At 47.8% G+C, this 25048-nt stretch overlaps 2 protein-coding genes and 1 long non-coding RNA gene across 6 annotated transcripts in view; 1 reads left to right on the forward strand and 2 right to left on the reverse strand.

Annotated features, from left to right (window-relative positions):
• The window catches only part of LOC104667537 (protein PMS2CL-like), a 1213215-nt gene that overhangs the window by 659429 nt on the left and 528738 nt on the right, over nt 1-25048 (forward strand). The gene's annotated exons all lie outside the window — the stretch shown is intronic.
• RNF216 (ring finger protein 216) overlaps nt 1-25048 on the reverse strand; it is a 158903-nt gene that overhangs the window by 40204 nt on the left and 93651 nt on the right. The gene's annotated exons all lie outside the window — the stretch shown is intronic.
• Nucleotides 5840-23241, reverse strand: LOC104665230. Its single transcript, XR_748387.1, has 3 exons — nt 23134-23241; nt 9572-9666; nt 5840-5973 (listed from the first exon to the last, which is right to left on the reverse strand). It is a non-coding gene; the product is annotated as an uncharacterized LOC104665230 (long non-coding RNA).

Genomic DNA, 25048 nt, shown 5'->3' on the forward strand with positions numbered 1-25048 from the left:
AACCCAGGAGGCAGTGATTGGGGTGAGCTGAGATCGCGCCATTGCACTCCAGCCTGGGCAACAAGAGTGACATTCTGTCTCAAAAAAACAAAACAAAACAAAACAACAATGGTGAGACTATAAATCCCCAGCACTCTTGAGGTAAAAGGCCCGGACACTTGACTATTCGCAAATGCTCAGCGAGGGACCACAGTACTGTGGGCTTCCAGGCCATCTGTGTCTTCCAGTTGTCAAAGATTCTGGTCCTCCCCACCCATAGACCCAAACGACATACAGAAGGTCCAGAAAGACACTGATTTTAAGACAGAATCCCTTAAATCTCAGGGGTTTATGCTGGAACCCCTGAGAATCAATAAAGTTCAACAAAATCAAAGCTCAGGTAGATTCAGTGGATTTTCTTTCCTTTCACTAAGGGAATCCAAGAACCTCTAGTTTTCCTAAGTCAAGAATGCACATATGAGCCGAATAAGGCTTGGTCCTTGCCTTCAAGGAGTGCATTCTACCAACAGAGTTACATATTGGGGCAAATCAAGTACAGCATAATGGAAGTTCAGTGTGATGTGCGCGCACACACGGCGGGGGAGCATGCATATGCATGCGGAGGAGAAAGAGGTGAGTCAGACAAGGATTCTTTGAGGAGCTGACGTCTTCATGGGATTGACTACAGTAAATGCCATGAGTAATCAGAACCTCCATGCAACCAATAAAGTGCTTCTCCTACTGGGATCTACATCTTAGTGAAACGCTTTTCCAGCAATGAAAGCCATTAAAGCCAAGTATCTGAACCTCAGAACCAGATGCTCAAACCCAACATTTCAACAGTGAAACATAGTTTGATAGATTCTTACTTTAATAAGCACAAAAAGTTTTCATCTCATTAAATAAAATTATTTTGGGCCAGGCACAGTGGCTCACGCTTGTAGTCTCAGCACTCTGGGAAGCCGATGTGGGCAGATCACTTAAGTCCAGGAATTTGAGACCAGCCTGGGCAACAAGTGAGACCCCACCTCTACAAAAAATACAAAAATATAGCTGGGTGTGGTGGTATGTGCCTGTAGTCTCATCTACTTGGGAGGCTGAGGTGGGAGGATTTCTTGAGCCTGGGAGGTGGAAGCTGCAGTGAGCTATGATCACGTTATTGCAGTTCAGTCTGGGTGACAGAGACTGCCTAAAAAAAAAAAAAATTTTTTTTAACTCACTTGAATAAAGCAGTATATTTTAAAGTATGATTCATTTCATTACACCCCCCCCCTTTTTTTTTTTGAGACAGAGTCTTGCTCTGTTGCCCAGACTGGAGTGCAGCGGCACCATCTTAGCTCACTGCAAGCTCCGCCTCCCAGGTTCACGCCATTCTCCTGCCTCAGCCTCCCGAGTAGCTAGGACTACAGGCGCCCGCCACCTTGCCCCGCTAATTTTTTGTATACTTAGTAAAGACGGGGTTTCACCATGTTAGCCAGAATGGTCTCGATCTCCTGACCTCGTGATCCGCCTGCCTTGGCCTCCCAAAGTGCTGGGATTATAGGCGTGAGCCACCGTGCCCGGCCTCATTACATCCTTTTAAGTTTTCTGTATCTGTGTATGTTTTGCAATGTTATGTTACAACAGTAGCACACATGTAACCTACAAATAAACACATACGCTGAGGGTGTCCTCTGCACAATTTTTCTGATATGGCAAGCAATAAAATTGTGCATCTGCCGCTCTCAATATTAAAAGGCCATGGAGGAGACCTAGGATAGTGCAGCAATGTGTCAGAATACTTCCATTAATTAATGAGCTTGAGACCAAAGACAGAAAGATGGTTGAGAAGCAACTGGAAGAGTCTATGAAAGAGATGAGGGTGAGAGAGAAGCCTAGAAAGACTTCTAGGTTTCTGATGTGGGACACTAGTGAGATTGGTGGAAACACAAACTTAGATCAAGTGGTGCAGAATAAGATCTGAGTAAGGGTGGGAGGCAGAGGCAAGTTTAGTTCCAGACCAGCTTACTTATTCACTCACTTATGTGCTCTTCCAATATTTGCTGAATTTCTGTCATTTGTATGAGACACTGGAGATACAGCAACAAACAAGTTAGGCTCAGTTTCTGTCTTCATGATGCTTATGTTTTACTGAAAAACACATATATTAACTGAGACTAGGGGCCAGGAGAGCCCATTAGAGGATGTGACATTTAAGCTGAGTCTTAAAGGAGGAGTCAGCTATGTATGGGTACAGAGGGAAGAGCAAGGGTGAAGCCTTCAGGGCAGGAGACCGTCTGTCTCATGCTGAGAAAGTATGGCTAGAGCCCAGTGGGGGAGAGCTGAGAATGGACCACGGTCACCCAGTAGGACTGAGGCTGTAGGGAGGAATTTGGAAAGCCAGGCTGATCAGGTGGGAAATGCAACCATCTGGTTGACATTTCAAAATATTCTTCTGGCTGCTATTGTTAAAGGGATGGTTTGCTGGGGTTGTAGGACCTTGCAGCACCACCTTTCTAAACTAAGGCCAAGTAAATAACTTCGAGGGGAACAGGCTCAGAGTCTGGATTTGAATCTTGGTTAGATTTCCTAAATAGTCCTCCATAAATAAGGGCACAGCTTACTTCCTGAACTAAGGTGTACCAACAGCAAGCCTGGCAGGGGCAGGTAAGGCTGACCTGCAACGGGGCAACAGCAGCACACCTATATTTTTTTGTTAAGAATAAGAGAACCACATTTCCTGATATGGCTTCAGAAAGGGACTTTATTACTATTATTATTATTATTATTATTATTATTTTTGAGACAGAGTCTCGCCCTATCGCCCAGGCGGGAGTGCAGTGGCCGGATCTCAGCTCACTGAAAGCTCCGCCTCCCGGCTTCACGCCATTCTCCTGCCTCAGCCTCCCAAGTAGCTGGGACTACAGGCGCCCGCCAACTCGCCCAGCTAGTTTTTTTGTATTTTTTTTTTTTTTTTTTTTGAGACCGAGTCTCGCTCTCGCCCAGGCTGGAGTGCAGTGGCCGGATCTCAGCTCACTGCAAGCTCCGCCTCCCGGGTTCACGCCATTCTCCTGCCTCAGCCTCCCGAGTAGCTGGGACTACAGGCGCCCGCCAGGTCGCCCGGCTAGTTTTTTGTATTTTTAGTAGAGACGGGGTTTCACCATGTTAGCCAGGATGGTCTTGATCTCCTGACCTCGTGATCCGCCCGTTTTGGCCTCCCAAAGTGCTGGGATTACAGGCTTGAGCCACCGCGCCCGGCCTTTTTTTGTATTTTTTTAGTAGAGACGGGGTTTCACCATGTTAGCCAGGATGGTCTCGATCTCCTGACCTCGTGATCCGCCGGTCTTGGCCTCCCAAAGTGCTGGGATTACAGGCTTCAGCCATCGCATCCGGCCTACTATTATTCTTAATATTTTAATTAATTAATTATTTTTTAGAGACAAGGTCTTGCTCTGTTGCCCAGGCTGGAGCGCAGTGGTGCTATTACGGCTCGCTATAACCTTGACCTCCTGGGTGCAAGCAATTCTCTTGCCTCTACCTTCTTAGCAGCGGGGACTACGATCATGTGGCACTACAGCTAAATTTTGTTATTGTATTTGTACAGACAGGTGTTGCTATGTTTCCCAGGCTGGTCTCAAACTTCTGGGCTCAAGCGATCTGCCCACCATGGCCTCCCAAAGTGTTGCCACAGAGCCACAGAGCCCGCCCTGTTTTAATTTTTTTTTTTTTTTTTGAGATGGAGTCTCGCTTTGTCGCCAGGCTGGAGTGCAGTGGTGCAATCTGGGTTCACTGCAACCTCTGCCTCCTGGGTTCAAGTGATTCTCCTGCCTCAGTCTCCCAAGTAGCTGGGAATATAGGCGCCTGCCACCACACCCAGCTAATTTTTCTATTTTTAGTAGAGATGGGGTTTCACAATGTTGGTCAGGATGGTCTCAATCTCTTGACCTCATGATCCACCCACCTCGGCCTTCCAAAGTGCTGGGATTACAGGCGTGAGGTACTGTTTTAATTTTAATGATTGATTGAGACAGGGTCTCACTGTGTCACCCAGGCTGGAGTGCAGTGGCACAATCTTGGCTCACTGCAGTCACGACCTCCCTGGCTCAAGTCATCGTCCCACCTCAGCCTCCCAAGTAGCTGGGACCACAGGTGTGCACCACCATGCCTGGCTAATTTTTTGTAGAGATGGGGTCTTGCCATGTTGCCCAGGCTGGTCTCAAACTCCTGGAGTCAAGCAATCTACAAGACTCAGCCTCCCAAAGTGCTGGGATTACAGATGTGAGCTACCATGCCTGGCCTGAGGAACATCTTTAACAAAGGTCTAAAACTCCTGCTTTTCACAGTACTAGCCCAATGTTCCTGAAGGCTTAGGTTTTTTTTTTTTTTTTTTTTTTTAAGACAGCATCTCGCTTTGTCACCTAGGCTGGAGTGCAGTGGTGTGATTCCGACTCACTGCAACCTCTGCCTCCAGGGTTCCAGATTCTCATGCCTCAGTCTCCCAAGTAGCTGGAATTACAGGTATGTACCACCATGCCCAGCTAATTTTTATATTTTTAGTAAAGACGGGGTTTCGCCACATTGGCTAGACTGGTCTTGAATTCCTGGCCTCAAGTGATCTGCCCACCTCGGCCTCCCAAAGTGCTGGGATTACAGGCATGAACCACTGTGCCTGGCCCCTATGGGCTGTTTATTGAAGGGATGGGGTCTCACTGTTTTGCCCAGTCAGTGGTGCCAGCATAGCTTGTGGCAGTCTCCTCAGTAGCCTGAACTTAAAGGTGTGCACCCAGCTTGTAGGCCTAGATTTTTTGTTAAAGAAAGAAATGAAACCTGCTAGGACTGAAAACTTACACATCTTCGCACAGGGTGCTTTGCATATACATCTCAATCTTCACAGCAACTCTACAGGGAAGTACTAGAGCATTATTCCCATTTTTAAAAAAGTAAATATGGCTGGGTGTGGTGGGTGGCTCACACTTGTAATCCCAGCACTTTGGGAGGCCAAGGCAGATGGATCACTTGAGGTCAGGAGTTTGAGACCAGCCTGGCCAACATGGTGAAATCCCGTCTCTACAAAAAACACAAAAATCAGCCAGGCATGGCGGTGCATGTCTATAGTCCCAGCTACTTGGGAGGCCGAGGCATGAGAATCGTTCGAACCTGGGAGGCAGAGGTTGCAATAAGCTGAATTGTGCCACTGTACTCCAGCCTGGACAACACAGTGAGACTCTGCTCAAACAAAAACAAAAACAAAAACAAAAAAGGTAAGAGAAAAAGAAGGCTCAGAGGATCCAATTAACTTGGTCGAGGTCACAGAGCTTTGGACATGAGTCTGTCTGATTCCAAATCTACTTGCTCTTTCTACTCTTAGTGCCACTGCGTGCTGACATGGTATTTGCTACCAAGAGCAGGTCACTATTTACTGGAGAACTCAAGGGCATGTGGCTCATGAGACAAACCGAGGTTACAATGGCATCTTGTGTGAGGAGACCAGAGAGGAACAATCAGCAAAGCTGGGTGTGAGCGTCAGGGCATCAAAGGCATGGCCGTGCAGCTGCAGCTGTGCAGGATGCCTGTTTGCCTGGGCTTCCTGGAGAGCTGGGAACGCTCAGTAAGAGGCAGGATGGGATGGAATCAGATCTGAGGATACCCTTTCTTACTGGTAATGATAAGAACCTGCTAATCACAGGGTGATCTCAGACTGGACACGTGTGAGGAAGTAGCTGTTCCTGCCACCTTTGGCCAGTTGTATGTCTGGCAGCATAGCAAAAGGAAGTCCATTTTTAGATTTCCATTACTGCCTGAACAGAGACAGGCTCCATGAAGTGTTCCACAGTCACTCCTTCAACCAACCCCTGGACCCTTACTTATAAATACATGCCACTTACCTCCTCAAAGGTAGCCAGGATCATGGCATTAACATGTGCTAATGGCATTGCTTGAGATTATCACCATCACTGAAACTGCTCTGGGTCAGTTTTGTTCAGAGCAATGCAGGTAACAGAGACAGCTTCTACACTGAAAGGAATGAAGACAGTCTCACGTTCCCACCTTTGCCCCTTTCACCAGTGCCACTGAGAGCCTTCCATCACTGCGGCAGAGTGGGATCGGTATAAAACGAAGCCCCTGTCCTTTTAGAGTCTACTCACAAACAGGTAACTCTATACTCTGAGGAAGATGGTGAGTACTTCAGAGGAAACTAAAGCCAGGTAAGGGGCAGGTAGTGTTAACAGGGAGGGTGCCATCTGACACTGGTTTGTCAGGGAAGGCCTGTGTGGAGCTAGCACTTCTGCTTGAACCTGAAGTCTATCTGGTAGAAAAGCATTCCAGGCAGAGGGAATGCAAGCAGGACAGTAGATGGAGCTGGGACAGGAGAGAGAGCTCAGAGAATCAGTTCTCCCTGAGTCAGCACCCACACTCACTAAGCCCTCAATGGCACAAAACGCTGCCTAAGAATGTCCCTCCTCCTCTGGCAACACCTACTCACCAGTTCTCCTTTCCAAAACCAGTGGCTCTGGGAAACCCAAAGGACCCGGGAAAAGCTGGCATTTGCTCACTGGGCTCCCAGAGCCCTTGGCTTATGCATTGTTACTGCACTTTTAATGGCGTCTTGTATGTCACATCTCTTCCAAAAGCCAGGCGCTCCTTGTGGCAAAGATAATGTCCTGTTGGTCACTATGGACAGGCTTGGCATGGAGGGCTCAATTCAACCATTAAAAAAAAAGTTCCCTTGGCCAGGCGTGGTGGCTCACGCCTGTAATCCCAGCACTCTGGGAGGCCGAGGTGCGTGGATCACGAGGTCAGGAGATCGAGACCATCCTGGCTAACACGGTGAAACCCCGTCTCTACTAAAAATACAAAAAAAAATTAGCCAGGTATGGTGGTGGGCGCCTGTAGTCCCAGCTACTTGGGAGGCTGAGGCAGGAGAATGGCATGAACCTGGGAGGCGGAGCTTGCAGTGAGCTGAGATCGCGCCACTGCACTCCAGCCTGGGCGACACAGCGAGACTCCGTCTCAAAAAAAAAAAAAAAAAAAAAAAAAGTTCACTTAAGGCTGGACACAGTAGCTCAAGCCTGTAATCCCAGCACTTTGGGAAGCTGAGGCGGGTGGATCACGAGGTCAGGAGATCGAGACCAGCCTGGCCAACAGAGTGAAACACCATCTCTACTAAAAATACAAACATTAGCTGGGTGTGGTGGCGCATGCCTGTAGTCCCAGCTACTCAGGAGACTGAGGCAGAAGAATTGCTTGAACCCAGAAGGCAGAGGGTGCAGTGAGTCGAGATCCTGCCACTGTACTCCAGCCTGGGCAACAGAGTGGGAGTCCGCCTCAAAACAAAACAAAAACCCCAAAACAAAAAACAAGTTCACTTGAGTGCCTATTCTGTGCCACATGGGGATGTGATGGAGATGAAGCCAGGAGAATTCCTGACCTGGAGAGGCTCGTAATCAACCACGGGATGTCTCAGGTATCTTTGGATTTCTAGGGCCTAGCACTAGATTTGAGCGACACAAGGTGCTGAATATCTCAGGTGGAGGCTGGCAAGACAAAGCACATCTTCTCCATGCAGAGTTATAAATGTATCCCACCCAACTACTGGGACTTTTTTGTACTTTACATGGGCAAAAAAAGCATTATCCACATCCTCCCTGAAAGAACATTATTTCCTCCCTATTGGGTCTTATTTATAATTATTCCAAGTAGTTTACGAGAAAAAGAAATTATTAATATAAAATACGACCCTTTCAGGTTAATTCATTACAGCTTGAGCCCTAAAGATATGAGTTACTGTCGTTCCTTTCTTTGCTCCCTAATGTCTTTCCCCAATTTAATGAGTTAAACTACAAAGAGCAGTTATCACCAAATGGCTAATGACCAAATGCCTGCAGATGGTGTGAGAAAGTACTGCATATATTTCAATTAGAATGTTCTTTCTTGATTTTCTCCTATAGTTTCAAGACGTGGAAGCTGGTATCTCTTCAATCAGGATAAAAGGAGCTCACAAAAAGAAAACTCTGAAAACGTGTGCCCAAGAGAACTTCCGGTTTAGAGGGGTCAGGACTGAAAATGTGCAGTCAGTCTGACTGTGTCCCAGCCTGGCTCTCCCCAACACCCCCAGAGGCTGTGGAAAGCCAGTTGCTGCCCAAGGGTAGGCTGCGCGCTTCCCCCACTGGCCATCATTCTCCTCTGCTGCCTGGGTCCAGTTCTTAAAGGACACAAAATTCTTTTTTTTTTTTTTTGAGATGAAGTTTTGTCTTGTTGCCCACGCTGGAGTGCAATGGCACGTTCTTGGCTCACTGCAACCTCCGCCTCCCAGGTTCAAACAATTATTCCTGCCACAGCCTCCCGAGTAGCTGGGAATACAGGCACCCGCCAACACACCTGGTTAATTTTTCTATTTTTTAGTAGAGACAGGGTTTCACCACTTCGGCCAGGCTGGTCTTGAACTCCTGACCTCAAGTGATCTGCCCGTCTTGGTCTCCCAAAGTGCTGGGATTACAGGAGTGAGCCACCGCACCCAGCCAGGACACACAAAATTCTAACATGAATTAATTCAAATCTGGGAGTGGCCAAGTGAGAGCTATGGGAAACATTACAAAGCCTCCCCCACCTCATCCCCTAGTCCTGAGGAAACGGCTTCTTTGGGGAAGATTTCACGTTGTTCTTAAATATTTCTTGGTTTTCATATACACCTCACCTACCATTTCTATGTACAGAAGCAGGCTTTGAAAAAAGAAATCCTGAAGTCTTGTTTCTGTGGATTAGAAAAGTTGTTTCCCTGAGCCACCAGGATTAGGTGACAAATTGGAATAGGCGAAGCTTTATATGTGGTTTCCGTGCTAATGCTGCCCCCTAGGGATGGAAAGTTACAAGGCACCGAGACATCAGCTTGACTGCTCTGGGAAAGACCACACACAGCTGCTGGCTTTTTACTACACTATGGGGACCAGGGCTTCGAGGACAGAGTGGGAGGGTAAAGTCTTTCTGGAATAACTCAAAGTTCAATTTTATTTTTATCATAGTAACTACAAACAAAATTACCAATTCCCTTATATTATTCAAATACAGATGACTGTTTCTCTCAAATGGCAGTTTAACAGAATCACTGAGACTGCATCAGTAACACCCAGGCAATGGCAAGATGTGGACATTCATATAAAAATTCCAAGACCAATATGTGAGCTCCTACTAAGGACTATGGGTCTTGCTCTGCGGTGGGGACACATGTTAAGTGAAATATATAGTAAGACATGATTGTAAGTGCTAAGGAGAAAAAAAATACAGGAAGGAAGAATTCACTGGGGTGGAGAGGGGAAAATAGTTCACAACTATAAACTGGTGATCAGGGAAGGCCTCTCTGCGAAGGTGTAGGTAAATGAAGACTTAAAGTCAAGGGAGTGAGTCTGGTGCTATCTGGGGGAAAGAATTCCAGGCACAGGGAACAGGAAGGAGCAGGGTGGGCAGAGCTGTAAGGAGACGAGGAGGGTTGGGTTTGCAGGCTGCCTGGGGCCTGGGAGGTGATGATAAGGGCTTTGGCCTGCGCCCAGAGTAAACAGATGCTGAAGAAGAGCCTCTGCAATGGCTTTGCATGAGGTTGATTCCCAAAGAACTCCACCTGCAGGGATCCCTTTCACGGGGAGTTCTCAAACCCTCTGAGCTGCGCCTCTGAAGGTGGGGCCTCTCCCGCCTTCCTGCCAAGCTTCTCAAAGCCTGGAAAGCGCAGGAGAGGAGGCTGTGACTAAGCTCCTTCCAAAGGATTTGCTCCCTGTAGATGCTCCATACAATACAGGTTGTGGAACCGAAGTTACTATAGCAATGACTTCCTTTTTTTTTTTTGAGACAGGGTCTAATTCTGTCACCAGGCTGGGGTGCAGTCAGTGGTGCCATCATAGCTCACTGGGCTTAAGCCTAGACTCAAGTGATCCTGCCACCTCAGTGCCCATAGTAGCTGTGATCACAGGCGCATGCCACCATATCTGGCTAACGTTTTGTAGAGACCAGGTCTTGCTATGTTGCCCAGCCTGGTGTCAAACTCCTGGGCTCAAAGGATGCACCCACCTCAGCCTCCCATATGCTAGGATTACAGCTGTAAGGCACTGTGCCTGGCCAGCCATGGCCCTTTGGTGGGTTGTAAAGTCATTTCAGTAGATTATGACTAGTGGTTTTTAAAGAAAGCTAAAACAGAAAATACTAGGGCACATTCAATGTGTCAAGTATTTGTTTTATAAAACTACTGTTCCTGTTACACCTACATTTATTTATGTTTGGATGAGGCTTATGTTAATTTATATTTCTTCCTATAGGTTACAAGCAAAAAGTTTAAAAGCCATTAATTTAGAATTCATTCAGAATCAAAGTTTCTTTAAAAAGGCATCCAAAGGCTCATTCTCACAACAGAAGTCCCGGGGGTCACTGCCAGGAACTGAAAACCGGCCCTATCTCTAGTTACCCTGGAGGTGACTCTGCTGATGAAGAACAATGCCCGGGAACCAGGAGAACCCCAGCCTTCTCCATCCTGCAGGAGCAGGGCCATGCGTAGGAAGATCTAATAACACATCATTTCAAACTGTCAAATAGAAACACTGCTATCACTTGGGCAGAAACAAGCCAGACTGACCTTGTCTTTGCTCACTACTTGGGCTACCCCTGGGTTTCCCAGGGTTTTACTGGGAATCCTGGCCTGGCAGGAAGAGCCAGCAAAACCAGCTCTTGCCTGCTGGAACTCCACTGTCAGCATGCCCTGGAAGAAAGGCTGCAGATTCCAGGAAGCTTCCTTCCAGGTAGGACAAAGGCCATCTTGACACTCCTCCTCATGCCCAGGTTGACAACAGCTGGACTTAAAGTAGCTGGACCAGGTCAGGAAAGGAGACACTGGGGTCTGGGCATGTGGTGGGAAGGAGGAAGTCGAGGCTTCATCTAGAGTCATTCAGCAGAAGTGCTGGTTCCAGGGTACAGCGCAGCTTCAAGTTGAGCAGGTAACTTCGCATTGGTATTTTAGGGTGCCGTGTAAAGATGGCAGGAATTCATGTATCCAGGGACAGAAGAATACAAAACTGTCTGAACTTGGGGTTGATAATACCCCTTTGTGGACATCAGACAGGACATCTTGCAAAGTACTGTTTATACAGCAGGCATAGAAAAGCGGCTGCCCTGGTAGTTTTTCACATTCTCATAAAAATCAAAATCCTTTTCAGAGTAAATAGTAAAGCGGACTTTTTTTTTCCTTTCTTTTTTTTTTTTTTTTGAGACAGAGTCTCGCTCTGTTGGCCCAGGCTGGAATGCAATGGTGTGATCTCTGCTCACTGCAAGCTCTGCCTCTCAGGTTCACGCCATTCTCCTGCCTCAGCTTCCTGAGTAACTGGGACTATAGGCGCCCACCACCACACCCGGCTACTTTTTTGTATTTTTAGTAGAGACGGGGTTTCACCCCGTTAGCCAGGATGGCCTCGATCTCCTGACCTCGTGATCTGCCCGCCTTGGCTCCCAAAGTGCTGTGATTACAGGCGTGAGCCACTCCACCCAGCCAAGCGGGCTTTTAATCTTTGCCTCCTTGCTAGTGAAATGTGACAAAAAGGGAAGCCTCTCTTGGGGACAGGAGATATGAACTGAGTATGAGGGTCACAGGAGGGAGGAAAAAAGGGGCAACTCGATACAGAAGAATAAAAAATGTAGGTGGGAGACACCCAGGGTGGAGGGCTCAGAAGCAGGGCCAGAGATCCCAGTCCTGAGAAAGAACGCTGTTAGGAAGTAGCCGGGGCCTGCTGTTGCCCTTCCAGGGCTTCATGCCCTTCATTCTCCTGGTTCATAAGGTTCGGGTGTTCTACTCATGGTGTATCTTCCCCATATCTTTACTATGGGAAATAGTAAAACACTATCTCGTTAGCATACTCTCCACCCGATGCCTCCAGATGCTACTACTCTCATACCTTCACTCATCCCCACAGGGCTCTTATCCAGCTGAAATCTAGTCCTCTCCCCCAGGAATATAAGCAGTAGCATAAGTGATGTTTAGTTCTGTGAACCTAATACTATAAAGAGCATTAGAGAGTATTTCAACACAGGCAGCTGGCTACAGATGGCCCCCTTGGGGGAAACTATCACACCCAGTCCCTTGCTAGGCAGGACTGTCTCCACCTGCCAGCCTGAGAGGAATATGGGCGGTCGGGCTCCGGCTATACTTACTAACCAGAGTTGCATCTGACAAGATCTTTAAGTGATTCTGACACATAGTAAAATTGAGAAGCTCTGACCTCTTGTGATCCAGGTCTTGGTTTTGCTGATCCTTTGACACCTCTATTTAAAAAAGAAATGATGAGATCTTTAGAAGACCAATCTTTGCCACTGGCAATCACAGGGAGGCTGACACACTCATTATCCACTCTTTTCAGTGTGGCTGAAAAGACTGGCAGAGTTTACTCAACGCTTATGAAATCATCACTCCATCTTGCCTCAAGTGAAAGATTATTGACAGATTTAGCAGTAAGAGACCAAAGATGCTAGAGAGTGAGGTGAGGTGTCTGCCCATGCTTGTAAATCAAGACCTAAACTTTGTATCAAATCTGCCAGATACCATTGTTAAAACTGAGACTGCGTTGGCCAGGCGCAGTGGCTCACGCCTGTAATCCCAGCACTTTGGGAGGTGAAGGTGGGCAGATCACTTGAGTTCAGGAGTTTTGAGACCAGTCTGGCCAACATGGCAAAACATCATCTACTAAAAATACAAAAATTAGCCTGACATGGTGGTGTGCACTTGTGATCCCAGCTACTTGGGAGGCGGAGGCAGGAGAACTGCTAGAACCTGGGAGGTGGAGATTACAGCGAGCTGAGATCGCATCACTGCACTCCAGCCTGGGTAAGACTCCATCTCAAAAAAAAAAAAAAAAAAAAAAAAAAAAAAAAAAAGAAAAGAAAGTGAGATTGTGGATGGTGAGTTTGGGAATCCTTTTTTTTTTTTTTTTTTTTTTGAGATGGAGTCTCGCTCTGCCACCCACGACAGAGTGCACTGGCACGATCTCTCGGCTCACCGCAACCTCTGCCTCCCAGGTTCAAGTGATTCTCCTGCCTCAGCTTCCCGATAAGCTGGAATTACAGGCACGCACCATCATGCCCAGCTATTTATGTATTTATTTTTATAGAGATGGGGTTTCACCATGTTGGCCAGGCTGGTCTCAAACTCCTGACCTCAAGTGATCTACTTGCCTTGGCCTCCCAAAGTGCTGGAACTACAGGCGTGAGCTACAGTGCCCGGTCTGGAAATCACTTTCATAAACAACCTGGATGTGAGATTTTCAGGATCCATTTCCTGCACATGCACTGCTCCCCTGAGATGACACATGCCTGACCACAGTGCTGCTGCCCAATTGCAGAGGACCCAGCCACGTGGAAGTGGGCTCCTCCAATGTGCATGGAGGGGCTGACAAAAGGGGACACCCAGAACCAGAGGAGAGTGCTGAACTGATGGTTGGGTAAAATACAGACCGTCTTTTATTTCCTCTTTTTGTTTATTCTTGGATTTAAATTTTAGGTACAGTTAATCATGTATGAAACAAACCTTAGGAGATTCCATCATTTCATAGAAATATTTATGAGTAAGAAATTAAATTCTGACCCCAAAGCATGCTTAATTTCCACCCCCACTGGTTCATTAGTTTCTTCATGTCCGACAACCTAAGGTGACCTTTGGAAGCAAAAGTACAACTAAGGTGGTATAACTGGGTCTTGTAACACAGTATGTTGAAATGTGACTTCCCTCTCTTTTTTTTTGAGTGGTGTTTTCAGCTTTAATCCACAGCCCAAATTCTCAATTCCAGTTATGTGGCCTACCCGGGAGGAACTTGTTGTGGTGGCGACATAAGGAGGCCGTCTGTAGCCTTTTTCAGGGGCAAAGGTCCACCCTAGGAAGGCAGGACTCAAGGTCTGCCCAGGAGGAACCACCATGCCTCTCCTTTCCCTAGGAGGCCTAGAGTGATTTCTGGGAACTACTTGGTTCTGGGAGAGCTGCCGGAGTGGCAGCCTGTTCTGGTGCTTGCTAATACTGTTTTTATTATTTTTTCTCTACAGAAACTGCTCTAAATAATACAGATGGACAACAGGATAAAACCTCACCAGAGGCAACATGCCTTTTGCCAGCCTCCCTAAGCTGCGCTCTACTCAGGCTCAGCAACTGCTCCATGAGCCCATGTGAAGGCTGGAAATCCTGATGAACACAGTGGGGACGCAGCTGCTCATGCTTGAATAGACTTGTCTTCGGCTCAACTCTACCCCAGTGGTAACTGCTCGTGCTTTCTATTGTTTTCCCAACTGAATTACACGTGCTAAAAAGACACACCGTTTATCTATGGCTGTTATGAACTGAACTGTGTCTCCCTCAAATGCATATGTGAAGCCCTCAATTCTGACACCTTGTACAACGACTGTATTTGGAGACAGGGCCTTTAAAGAGATGATTATATTAAATGAGGCCGATAGGGTGGGTGCTATTCCCATCTAACTGATAGCCTTATAAGAAGGACAGAGAGACACCAGAGGAGCGCACAGAAAAGACCATGTGAAGACACAGCACGAAGACAGCCCTCTGCAAGCCAAGGACAGGGGCCTTACAAGAAATGAAACCTGCTGACAACTTCATTTCAGACTTGTAGCTCCAAAACTGTAGGAAAACTGACGGCATATATAAGCCCCTAGTCTGGTATTTTACTATGGCAGCTAAGCTGACCAAGACAGTGGCCACTGATGACTATCAAGCAGTAGACGGCAGTGGATCAGAGAAGTTCTTGTCCCTTCGTACACATGCTGTGCCCTCTGATCTTCTTCATACGTGTTGGAGACGTTAAGTACTGATTCTGGGGGACAGATGGAAAGCAGGCTGTAGAGACTGGGACTAAGTCCCAGAAAACCAAGAATGGCACCAATTTATTTTCCATCCAGAAGAGCACATGGCTTCCTGGAAGCAGCTGCCCTTAAATACATGTTTACTTTGGAGGAATGATAATCTTGTAGTTATATCAGTTACTTTGGTCTTTACTAATGTTTATATAAAAGGATCCCATTCTACAAAAACGCCAAGTTGGAGAGTTATGTTTGCTAAATTTAATAACAAGAAGTGAAGCAACCAGACTTTAGAATGAAACTACACACACATGATGTAGTGCTTGTAGCATCAAGACAACTCAGAGTTTAACCCACTGATGAATTTCAACCGGAGCTGGACTCTGAATTGATGTTCTGGGGAAAAAAAGAGGTTTCATAAAAGAGAATTCATAAAACACATGTTGAATTACATTTTTATCCACTTACATACATTCTCTTGCTGGTACCCAACGATAAACACTCATCACATAAATACTTAAGTGATCACATAAGCACACTGGTGCTGGTATGGAGCATGAGTCTGGAAGAAAGAAGGCCTGTGAGGAGGCTGCTGTGGCTTCCTGGTGAGTAGCACAAGGTGGAGGATAGATGTGAGGGAGGACTCGAGACAAGATGCTGTAGAGCACTGGGAGGCAAGGAGCCGGGGCTCTCTGGGACACAGGCAGCACACTCCCAGGACAGTGCTGAGGAGCCCTACTGGGTTCTACCATTTGACCAAGAGGGATGTCTTGAAATTGGAAAATGTACAAAAAAGTGCTGAGATGTCCTGGGTTACAGCTCAGGATCTGTGGTTTACAGGTGTATTGTGTCTTAACAAGAGACACGGGGCAGGGGCAGGGTGTATCCATCTTTCCACTGACTCAGGGTGAGACAGGGGCATAGGTGCACAGTGTGGGCATTCCCACCACTCTCTGGACCTCCTGAGACCAATGTGTCCTCTACAACACCAAACACCCCACCTGTGGATAGTACTGCACTGGTCACCAGCACCATCCCAAGTGGGGGAAGTCAGTGGTTATTGAGATTCTTCTATGAAGCCATAGGGTGTAGAGCATGGCCTCTGCCTGCCCACCTATCTACTCTGCCTGCTTACGGTAATTAGCGTGGTTCCTGTCAGTGCAGCTGCTGTTCAAGAACAGGCTCGACACAGTGGAGTGGGCTGGAGATGGCTTTGTGGAGACAGCAGTACAGGTCAAGAGGTGAAGAGCAGGTAGGAGGATGGGCAAAAGGATCTGCAAGAATAGGCAGGCAGGTGGGGGACTGGCTTAGTTTGTGAGAAGGGAAGAAGGGGCCAGACTAACAAGAGTGACAAAGACTCTAGAAGCCACTGCAGGTTCCAACTGGGGGTGATGTGAAGAATAGCAAAGCTGACCTGTCACGTAGGGCGGTCTGCAGGGAAGACAGCAAGTTGCAGGATCAAGTGCAGGAGGCCAAGGCCACAACCCAGAGTGAGGGTCTGCAAGGAATTTCTCCATTTGGCTAGATTTGGAGAATAAAACATCCCATGTCATCACAGCAAATAAGAAAAATATTAAGCCTGAGCAACGCACCATGACCTTGTCTCTACAAAAAATAAAAAAATTAGCGGGGTGCAGTGGTGCACATCTGTAATTCCAGCACTTTGGGAGGCTGAGGCAGGAGGATCACCTGAGGAGTTTGAGACAAGTCTCGGAAAGACAGGGAGACCTCCATCTCTCGCTTTCTCTTTTTGAGACGGAGTCTTGCTGTGTCGCCCAGGCTGGTGTGCACTGGCATGCTCTCCGCTCACTGCAACATCTGCCTCTTGGGCTCAAGCGATTCTCCTGCCTCAGCCTCTGAGTAGCTGGGATTACAGGCACGCGCCACCATGCCTGGCTAATTTTTAATTATTATTATTTTTTTTACGATGGAGTCTCGCCTTGTCACCTAGGCTGGAGGGCAATGGTGCGATCTCAGCTCACTGCAACCTCCACCTCCCAGGTTCAAACAATTCTCCTGCCTCAGCCTCCTAAGTAGCTGAGATTACAGGCGCCCGCCACCATGCCCAGCTAATTTTTGTATTTTTAGTAGAGATGGGGCTTCACCATGTTGGTCAGGCTGGTCTTGAACTCCTGACATCATGATCCACTCACCTCTGCCTCCCAAAGCGTTGGGATTACAGGCATAAGCCACTGTGCCTAATTTTCGAATTTTTAGTAGAGACGGAATTTCACCATGTTGGCCATGCTAGTCTCGAACTCCTGACCTCGTGATCCACCTGCCTCAGCCTCCCAAAGTGCTAGGATTACAGGAGTGAGCCACTGCACTTAGCCCTCTATCTCTTAAAAAAAAAAAAGAAGAGAGAAAGAAAGTCTAGATGTGGTGGCACACACCTGTAGTCCCAGCTACTCGGGAGGTCAAGGTGAGAGGATCACTTGAGCCCAGGAGGTTGAGGCTGCAGTGAGCTACGATTGCATCTCTGCACTCCAGCCTGGGCAACAGAGACTCTATCTCAAAACAAACAAAAAAACAAATGAAAAAAGCCAGCTGGGAATTCTTGGGGAGACTAGTTCAAAAAGAGGTGATGCTCACTCATTTATAGTTGTGGAAAGCAGGGGGTCTTTAAAGCTGAGCTGAGATCGCACCACTGCACTCCAGCCTGGGCAACAGAGTGAGACTCTATTTCAAAAAAATAAAAAATAAATAAAAATAATAAACAAATAAAGCAAATGTGGGTATAGAATGGCTACTGGTGAAAATGCTGAAAAAATAGCTTCATATGTAACTACAGCAGAGCTCCCACAATTTAAAAGGTGAATTTTTTATTTTAAACAATGGCAGGGAAAAAAGTAGTGATTCTGGTACATTCAAATAAGGTACTAACTACTAACAGTCTGTTGTATGCTATTTACTGTGCTGGGCACTTCACAGATATCACCTCATTCAATTCTTATCCCTCTGCACACATGCTAGGTTCTGCACACACAAGAATTAGAGGCCCCAGAGGGGCAGGCTTTCCTGGGCCATATCCCAGGGGACAGGGGAAGTGTGAGTTTGGCAGGGTATAGTGGCCCATGCCCGTAATCCCAGAACTTTGGAAGACTGAGGCAGGAAGGTCACTTGAGGCCAGGAGTTTGAGACAAGCCTGGACAACAAAGCAAGACACTCTCTACAAAAAATAAATTAAAAAAAGTTAACTGGGTGTAGTGTGCCCACTTAAGAGTTCCAGCTACTCAGGAGGCTGAGGCAGGGGGACTGCTTGAGCCCAGGAGGTCAGGCTGCAGTGAGCTATGATCGTATCATGGCGTTCCAGCCTGGGTGACAGAGCAAGACCCTCTCAACACAAACAAACAAACAAGCAAACAAAGGAGTACGGTCATGAAGCCTGTAGCGCTAACTCTATTCAAATTCTTTTTTTTTTTTTTTGAGATGGAGTTTTACTCTTGTTGTCCAGGCTGTAGTGCAATGGCGTGATCTCAGCTCACTGAAACCTCCACCTCCTGGGTTCAAGCGATTCTCCTACCTCAGCCTCCCAAGTGCTGGGATTACAGGCACGCACCACCACATCTGGCTAATTGGGTATTTTTAGTAGAGACGGGGTTTCTCCATGTTGTTCAGGCTGGTCTCGAACTCCTGACCTCAGGGGATCCGCCCGCCTTGGCCTCCCAAAGTGCTGGGATTACAGGGCCTGAGCTACTGCACCTGGCCCTCTTCTTCTTCTTCTTTTTTTTTTTTTTTTTTTTTGAGACGGAGTCTTACTCTGTTGCCCAGGCTGGAGTGCAGTGGCACGATCTTGGCTCACTGCAAGCTCCGTCTTCCAGGTTCACACCATTCTCCTGCCTCTCAGCCTCCCGAGTAGCTGGGGCTACAGGCGCCCACCACCACGCCCGGCTTATTTTTTGTATTTTTAGTAGAGACGGGGTTTCACCATGTTAGCCAGAATGGTCTCGATCTCCTGACCTCGAGATCCACCCGCCGCGGCCTCCCAAAGTGCCGGGATTACAGGCGTGAGCCACCACCCCAGCCACCTTCTTTTTTTTTTTTTTTTTGAGACAGAGTCTAGCTCTGTTGCCCAGGCTAGAGTGCAATGCGATTTCGGCTCACTGTAACCTTTGTCTCCTGGGTTCAAACGATTCTCATGCCTCAGCCTTCCAAGTAGCTGGAGCTACAGGCCACGTGTGCCACCATGCCCAGCTAATTTTTTTGTATCTGTAGGAGAGATAGGGTTTTGCCATGTTGGTCAGGCTGATCTTGAACTCCTGGCCTCAAGTGATTGGACCGCCTTGGCCTCCCAAAGTGTTGAGATCACAGGTGTGAACCACCGAGCCCAGCCTCAAGTTCTTTCCTTGCCAAAGAAATTTCTTTCTCCCCAGCTATACACCTTATAATTTTATGCAAACTTTTAACACAAAACAAAGCTGACCTTAAAAGTGCTGACGGCAGGTGTAAAAAGTATGATTCTGAACCAAGTCAAGCCCCATTTGTGAGAACAGCCGCTGGGGAACCCCCTTGAGTTGCACCTGCATTGAGTGCTCAGGCCAAGCCACTGGCCTCTGCTTCCTCACAGTCCCCTGTCCATCCTGTCTGCTTGGCTGTGTGACCACCACAGCTCTCATGGGGCTCCTGGCACACACAAGACACCTGGACATTAAAGAGGGCACCAGAGGGGAATACACACACAATTGGGAGGAATGGCTTCCAGCTGAAAAGGCTGGCCCCCTATGTCCCTATTCTTAAGGAATAATGGCATTTCAGGCCTAACAACTGGGAGAGAAAGAAGACTCAAACACACAATGCAACCTGAGCCTCAACACAGAAAAGCCACTGGCTTCAGGTTCCAAGCACTTTCTCTCTGGTCATTGTTCCAGGCTAGATTCAAGGCTGGCCCTGGGTCACAGGTGTGCGTCCAGCTGGGGCACTTCAAAATGGGACCAGTGAACACTGGACATAACCTCATTCAAGGCCCATTATTTCCCATAGGGAAGGGTTATTGCTCCTTAAAAACCAAACCAAAACCCACCAACCACATGAAATGAACCTCGTAAGAGACCTAACTAGTGGCCTGACCTAAGAAAAATACCACTACAGACCACGTTTTTAGGGCACTCTGATGTATGGTTTACATAGTGTGGAAAACAGAAGTGATTTCATTTTCTAATGGCATTAATTCTACATTGTCCAGATGTTAATTTTAGAGCAAACACACGTGACTTAGAGACTGCTCAGCACGTGCTTCTGTGACAGCAGCCAAGGAGTTGTCCATCTGCTGCTGTCTTTGCTTCTGGACCTTATGTGCTCTACTGTATGGGTGGTCTGGGCAATGCCACCTGCATTCACTAAAGGTGGGCACTAGGTGAATTATCTCCATCGTAAAACTGGACTGCTAATCACAGAACCATATTATTTTGGTTTTCTTGCCCTTTTCTCAGGCTTTCCTCTATAAAGGGGGAAAAAAAAGGAAATCTAGAAGAAAAAAAGAATGAAATAAAAGATCCAGGCTGTATTGAAAGGCCACATATATGGCTTTTGGTAGATTATTAATAATAGCAAACCCTTACAAAGGGACCATCCTAAGCACTTTGTGCGTAACCATTTGTCTGTCTTTCACATTTATGTTAGCATCCTCAGATTGGAAAGAAGTGACTAAGAACAGGTCTGGAATTGCCATTTAATTGCTCTGAGAGCAGGTGAATCCCCTTCCAGTCCTGGCCTGACCTCATTCTCCACTTCCTGTGCAGAGTCCTGGGAGTGTTGCTCAGGAAATCCCAGGAATCAGAGTCTGCCCAAGGGGAAGGGCTGTCTATGCAGAGGCCATTAGAGTAACTAAATCAGAATCCAGTAGAAATCAGGGGAAGGGGGATACCTCAAAGTAACAGACCTAGAAAAACAGCTCTTTGCTCTCTTCTGGGTTCCTGGTTTACATACAAAGCCCCAGCCCTGTTATCACACACCCATACTCTTAACTGGAGCAGGACCAGTGATCTTACCAGGGGGTGACCAGATTTTGGGACTGTTCTTGGTACTCTACTTTCTCCTACACACCTCTCTTCGTCTTGGTGGTACTGGGGTTTCCTCCCAGCTCAGAGACGTGCACTCCAATGCCTGACGCCCCACTGTGGAGCCAAAGGGCCCCGCCTACAGAAATTTGCCAATACTCAGGCATGCGCCCAAATCTAGGTTTACTTCTGAGGCTCTGGGGCCCTCTGCTGACTGCCTGCTGTAACTTTTAGCTCCTCACCAGACCAATAAGAAAACCAGCCTGAAAAATCTTCCCATTTTACTGCCATCTACAAGACTTTCAATTATGTTCTCTGAGCTTCTGCAATGTCAATATATTACCTGCATTTCATAAACAGGATCAGAAGAACGTTAAAGCTGACAGGCCCTGGGCAGGCAACTAACCATCGCCAAGGACTGAACTACGTTACCACCTCCCCAAGCACAGAGAAAAATGAGATTCAGAGATTCATGCCACCTGGTGTCCCCACATGACCTAGTGGTCAGGAGACTGGCTCTGGGCCCATCTGAGCAGTCCACCATGGCTACTTACTAAAGTGACCTTGGGTGAGTGATCTCACCTCTCCCAGCTTCAGCTTCCCTATCTATAAAAGGAGTACTTATAAGGAGGCTGGTGCTCGTAGTGACCAGTATCAGTTGCTGCTCTGCCATGGCTCCAGTCACAACTGTGCCTCCTGGGCCTGCTACCCTCCAAGCATGCTTCCAGGAAACTCTGCACCGTGGGAGCTAAGGCAGTGAGACAAGCTGGAGAGGATGCTCCTCACACAGAAGGTGACAGAGCAGATTTCTGGACAGCAGCTCACCAGGGAAGACGTGAGAGCTGGACTGGATATAATGTAAGAGGCAAAGGTCTGCAGACAGCCGAGGAGGCCAAGCTCCTAGAGAGGAAGTAGGGAGCATGGCTGGTTTATCAGTTGCCCTCCAATAACACTGACCACACAGGCACTAGAAATGGCCTCAGCAGAGCAACGAGGAAATTTACGGGAGCCACAAATGTAGAATATTTTATAGGCTACTGAGTAAAGTTGTAAAATTTAAGAGTAGAGAAATTAGATACAGTGGGATGAATAACAATAACAGCTACCATATATTGAGTGCTTATGGATGAAACATTTTATTTATCAAATCATTTAATCCTCCTAACAACTTTTCAGGAGGATCCTGTCACCCTCGGGGAGGAGAAGGGGCGGGGGGCACACAGCTAACAAGTGGTGGGACAGGCATCTGAACATGGCCATGCTGCTCCAGCCGGCCCCCGCCAAAGGCACTGGACTAAGGGCCTGTTTGTCACAGTCTAGCGACATATTTTGGGGAAATCCTTCAGCTCTAGAATGGTGCAGAACAGGGCAAGCTGTGGCCTGGTCAGCCTCACAAGGCGCTGGGTAGTGAGGATGGAGGCGCTGAATGCACTGGTGCACACACACAGACGTATCAAGTGTAACGAGGCTGTCGGTGAGTCCGGGGGAATGCAGTGAAGCCTCTCAGCAGCAGGAGTTCTGACCAGAGCCCCTTGAGGGTCCTCCCTGCCTCACATTTCTAGAAGCCTAAGTGATCACCAAATGTGCAATTATTTGATAAGGCTTAGCTCCAGGTGCTATGGCAACAGACACAACATCAAAACCACTGAAATCAAGAGTGAGAATAGCCCTGTCATGGAATCTACCATGGAATGTGCTGCTGCAGGGAGCAATTAAACAAAAAAAAGGCAGGCACCACTGAGAGAAAAGCGTGTCTGTGTGAGTGCTTACATTTCTAACAACTGGCCCTGTGTGAATAAGCATCTTCAGACCCTCAGCAGGACAGAATCCAGCAGGCCAGACCATCATGCTCTGCCGGGTCCCTCACTGGCCTTTCCGCTAAGTGGCCAGAATCCCTGGGCAGGTGAGCCAGGCGGCTCCACAGTCGGCACAATAGGGACCCTGTATGTAGAGTGAGTCCCTAAGGGTCCTGAGTGTCTCTTGCTGGGATCCTTACACCGTCAGTCCTCTGCTACCAGAATAATCATGTGAGAGGCTAAATCTGATCATTTCACTACCCTGTTTAAAGACCATGGACAGACTTCCTGCTGCAATCAGGAAGAAGTTCACATTGTTCACACAAGGGATGTGCCCTCCACGACCTGGCCCTGAAGCTTCCAGCCTCCTCACTCGCCCTGGAAACACACACTCCCCTCTACTTTTAACACTCTGTGTCCTCTTCTGGAAGATTCTTCATGCTCTAATGCAGCCTTCAAGGTCCAACAGGGAAGTGGTTCCTTTGTCCCTCGCCCCGCTGCCAGCCAGCTCTGTCATCATAGAATGCGGTCCACTCCCCCAAGCCCATGTATCCTACCCGAGTCCTCCACGTGGTGGGCTTGTCAGCTCACTGGTTACTCAACACTTCTTTATTTTTTTCCGTTGAGATGGCGTCTCGCCCTGTCGCCAGGCTGGAGAGCAGTGGCACGATCTTGGCTCACTGCAATCCCCACCTCCTGAGTTCAAGCGATTCCCCTGCCTCAGCCTCCTGAGTAGCTGGGACTACAGGTGCGCACCACTACGCCTGGCTAATTTTTTTTGTATATTAGTAGAGATGGGGTTTCACCATGTTGGCCAGGATGGTCTTGATCTCCTGGCCTTCTGATCTGCCTGACTCGGCCTCCCAAAGTGCTGGGATTACAGGCGTGAGCTACTGCGCCCAGCACTCAACACTTCTACTTGGATGTCTAAAAGGCGCTCCAGACAAAAGATGTCCGAAGCACCACTTCTGGCCCCTGGGCTTCCCTGTATCCCCGAAGGACACAGCCACCCACTGGCTGCTCATGCAACGAAACCTAATTCCTCCTTTCTCTTTATCCTCATTCGATCCCCCAGCTGGTCCTTTCTGTTCCGCCTCCAAAATGCACCTCACACCTAACCCACTCCTATTTGGGTCCAGAACCCAGCCTAGGTTCCCTCTGGCTGGACCATGGCAGGGAGCTTGGACATCAGTCCATCCCATCCCTCACTCCCTCTCATGCTGTTGCTTCCAGCCATACCCCGCAGATACCCCAGACCCTTCCCGCACTGGGGTCTCAGCTCCTGTATTCTCACCTGAACAGCTTGTCCCCGGCTCTTTGAATGCCTAGCCTCTTGCTTATAATTTGGACAAGTCCTGAAGTGTTTGTGGTTCTTCAGAGACACTGAAGAGCCACCTGGGCCTTTAGCAGCACCTAAATGTTTCTCATACTATGCGTAATGTAGGAACCAACCTACCTCAGGAAATCCAAGCAATTATCTAGGGCCAGAATCTGAATTATCATCTGGTTTCATCTCCCATCATTTACCTGTTTTAGGGAAAAATGCAAACTTTATTCTGAAAGAGGAAAGTTATCTTTGGCCCCAAACACGTCACATTTCATAGCTACACAGAAACAACTGTGGATTACCATGTCCCCAGCAGCTTCTAAGCTTCTGGGAGGAAATCTGCAGCACTGACCCAGTGTGCCTCCCTCTCTAGTTTATTCCAAGGGGTGTTCTCAAACCTCAAGGGCTAGGCAGGACCTGTAGCACCAAGGACGGTGTCTTCTTCCCTCCTTGATTAACCCTACCCACTGACCACACTGACAACCTTTCAACATCGTTCTTGCTTAGGAAGTGTCAATGACGAGTCCCATTAAGTGAAGATGGGATCTGCGTAGCCCCTAACGGTGGAAACCCCTAGGGGTCTTCTAAAGAATGCTACAAAGATGATCAAACTCCCCGTGCCACAGCAACCTTAGTGGACAACAGCGTCACAGCCCACTGGCACTCTGGCTGTGTGTGTGCCGCTTCTGTGGCCGGCTTCTGCCTCCTCTCAGGGTGGGGATGACGGAGAAATGCTTGCAGACCTGTCCACCCAGCAGACACAGGCGCCTGAGACCACGCAGGCCCACACTGCTAGGAAAAACTGTTGGCTTTCTTTCCCCTTTTCTGAATTGCAAAGTTGGCAGATTCTGTACCTATGTGCTGACTCACACTGACTTTTGCTCAAATCTAGATTCCAAAAATCCCTATTTTGTTTTGAAATCCTTCGAAATCACCTCGCAGGCTACTTGACCAGGTTACCCTCACAACTGTCCCTCTAAAAGGGCAGCCATGGAGCACATGTCACTACTTAGCTTGGAGCAGCCAATCTCTGGCCTAAAGGAAAGACAACAGTTTTACTTTTTTTTTTTTTTTTTTTTGAGACAGAGTCTCGCTCTGTTGCCCAGGCTGGAGTGCAGTGGCGCCATCTTGGCTTACTGCAACCT

The sequence above is a fragment of the Rhinopithecus roxellana genome, chromosome 6, assembly GCF_007565055.1.
Source record: "Rhinopithecus roxellana isolate Shanxi Qingling chromosome 6, ASM756505v1, whole genome shotgun sequence".
In the NCBI taxonomy this organism is placed as follows: domain Eukaryota; kingdom Metazoa; phylum Chordata; class Mammalia; order Primates; family Cercopithecidae; genus Rhinopithecus; species Rhinopithecus roxellana.